The sequence below is a fragment of the Bidens hawaiensis genome, unplaced genomic scaffold (genome assembly GCF_021521415.1).
Source record: "Bidens hawaiensis isolate Kalapana, Puna unplaced genomic scaffold, B.hawaiensis_p1.1 tig00033655_1, whole genome shotgun sequence".
NCBI classification, from domain to species: Eukaryota; Viridiplantae; Streptophyta; class Magnoliopsida; order Asterales; family Asteraceae; genus Bidens; species Bidens hawaiensis.
In genome coordinates, this window is record NW_027495791.1 from 143,681 (window position 1) to 147,096 (window position 3,416).

Genomic DNA, 3,416 nt, shown 5'->3' on the forward strand with positions numbered 1-3,416 from the left:
TGAGCATTAAAATTGCCGTTTAGGTCCAAAGCAGCTCGTATTGATGCTTCTGTTATCTCAATATCATTATTCAGGACCGATGCCTCAATCCTTTCCCTGTTAACATCATTTACAAACGTAGCCGAGCCCCAAAAATCTGCAATATGATTTCTGTAAATTGTGGGGCTTTCAGTAAGAGCTACTCTCAAGTTAGAGTTCCTCAAAAAGTTTATCATTAGCTCCAACTCCCAGTTGTCATCATCGAGCTCCAACTGAGCGCACATATTGTGCCTCTTCTCAAATTTTAATGCCATCAGTTCTGCAAAAGAAAAAATATGTTAGTACACAAAGTTGCAGAACTAATAATCGAAGATGAGTAGATGATTTTAGTGTCTTCAATAACCTGTTCCATAGTAATATGCGTACCTACAAAAACAAGTAAACAATTAGTTTGTGAATCAATTAGAAACCCTAATTTTGAAATCGGTGTGACGATTATCGAATAACGATGTCTTACCGAAGTCGAAACAGAGCTAATGGCTGTATTTGAAGTAAAATCGAGCAAGTATTAGAGTAATCGAGCAAGCGGAAGACAACACGAGCAAGCAGGTTTTGTAGGTTTAAAAGAAAGAGGAAGAAATATGTGAAATTGTTTCTAAGTCCCCCTTTTATACCTAACGTTTGGGTGGTATAGTACCTCAATTTGTCATCTAGCACACGACAGTTGTCATTCAATTTCAAATTTAATGTACCTCCCTTGCTCAAGCATACAGCCAAAGCAACAGCTGTCTCCCACTGTACTCGAGTACATAGTACAACCCTTGCTCGTAGTACTTGGAATATGATGCTTTTGAGCACTAGTATACTCGAAGCAATGTGCTTGAATATACTTGTGCTTGATGCCTTAGCCAGATGTTTGATTATAACATGCTCGAGTATTGAGTCATACTCGAGGGTTAGTGTGCTCGAACGTACTTAGGAAAATCTTACTCAGATATGTAACCTGAGTCACACCTGCAATCTAACCCTACTATGCATCATCCTCGAGATATTTAGAAATCTATCATGACAGTATCCTATGCTCGAGATGCATTCTTAATAGTGTTGTAACCTTTGCTCGACTCATTTAGATTTCTATAGCTCAATGTACTCGATGTACCCTCATGCTCGAAAGCCTTAGCAGATTGAATCTCTCCTATGCTTGTACTCGAACGCACAACCTAAAGGTTTAGCACACAAATTTGCTCGAACTACTTAACAAAGTGATCCATTTCCTTAAGCTCGAACGGTCATACTGAAACACCTAGCATACTTCTATGCTCGAAGACTTAGGTCTTACAATTCATCATGCAATCATGCTCGAAACACATAACGTCCATTTTCACATTGTAGCAGGTACACATAAGTAAGATGCATGCTCGAAACACTTTACAGCAAATTGTCATGCCATTAGTATGCTCGAAGGTAAGATGCATGCTCGAAACACATAGACAATTCATACAAGTCACATAGGATGCTTGACACAATTTTATCATTCTTAGTAAGCAAAGTTCTTCTGCTCCAATGAAAAATGATCATTTCAACTTGATGAGCTGACCTAAACAGCTCGTTTAAGGTGAAATAAGATATTACAATCCAGTTCAAAATTCATTTCAATTCATTTGGAAAGATCTCAACATGGGATCAGATTATCTAATTACTGTCGCACCATTTCTTTTTTATCCTTATTATGATTTAAGTCAGGTTGATACTAGGTGGAAGCACTTAACATGATTCTTATAACTTTCGTCATATGCTTAAGATTCATGTAACAGCTTGAGTTGGAATGGTTACACTTCGGACTTCAGGTTGTTCCTTATCTCTTCTCAAAGCTTATTTAGCTTTCTCCAATCACCCCAATTTGACTTCAACCCTTGATGCATTGGTCAAAATATTTGTTTATTTGAGCATTCATATGTATATATATATATATATATATCCGACTTTATGGTTGAACGTTGGACTTACAAGCCATCCGGACTTACATGGCTTACATTCAGAGAGTTTAGGACTTATTTCAATGCTCTCCTGTAGTTCCCTTGGTGCCCCTTAAAGTCATGATATTTAATTTATTCTTAATAATATTTTTGAAGCAATTTTCTAATTTTCTTTTCAATATTTTTCTTTATGCTTCATTTAACATGATAGACTTTCAACTGCATATAACTCTTTTGACGCTCATATATTTTATAAATTTGATTTTTAGAGACCAAGACAGCAACGGGCTCGTGTATGATTGGGTAATCACCTTTCTGCCTATCATACGGAGAGATGTGTAAGGAAACATACCATGGTCTTCGGATGAATCACCACATCAAACTTAGCAAAATTATTAGGTTTGTATCACATCGGTTACTACACTCATGAGAAGATACCACACGAATTGTCAATATGCTGAACAGAAATCTTTTAAGCTTTCAATCTCTGGGTCAGGAGATTAGACAATATATTATCATTTCCCATCTTAGGTTGGATTCAATCTCCACAGAAATGGTTTCTAGCTTCTTTGAAGCTGGGAACTTGGATAATATTATCATTTCTCTTATGAAATATCACAGAAAACAGTGTTGCTTAGTCAAAAACATTTACCATTTTAAAAACCATTTCCTTTTGAAAGTTCAATTGAAAAACATTGATTTTAAAAACAGTGTTGTTAGTTAAGCACATTTAACAAGTACACACTTTCACAATATCAAAACACATTCATCCAGACAGTAGAAACCATTCAGAAAATCACAGAAGTCTGTCGAGCACGCTCAGACGTTCAACGAGCATACTCGAAAGTCAGTCGAGCAAACTTAAAATTGATCATTTCAGTGCATGTGCTCGAAAGACTTAGCCGAGTGCTCGAGCAATATACTTGTGCTTAAAATACTTTAAAAGTTTTCCACAACACATGGCCATTGTCGACCACAAGTAATGCATCATTTGTGCTCGAGTTACTTGAGAAACCTCAAGTATGGTTTGTTTGTACTCGAAGAAAATTAAACACACCATACAACATAGAGTTATGCTCGAAATACTTGAAAAAGTTTTTCAAGACAAAATTCTATGCTCGAGCAGCTGAGCTATGACATCTGTGCTCGAATGACTTAGCATAGTCTTACAAGAGTCTTTGCTTGTGCTCGAAGAGCAACAGGCACAATATCAAGCACAGATTCATGCTCGAAGTACTTAGAGTCACAGAAATACATCATGCAAGCACAAATCAAAGTACCAAAAGCTGTAATTAGCTGTTCTATCAAAATTTCCATACAAAGACAGTCACATACATGATTTATGCAATTTAGAGTAATCAGTCAAGCATAGTAAATCATCATGTAAACATTTAAAGTGAGTGACACAGATAATCAGTAAGCACCTCACTTACGAACATATTCTAAATCAAACTTCATCAG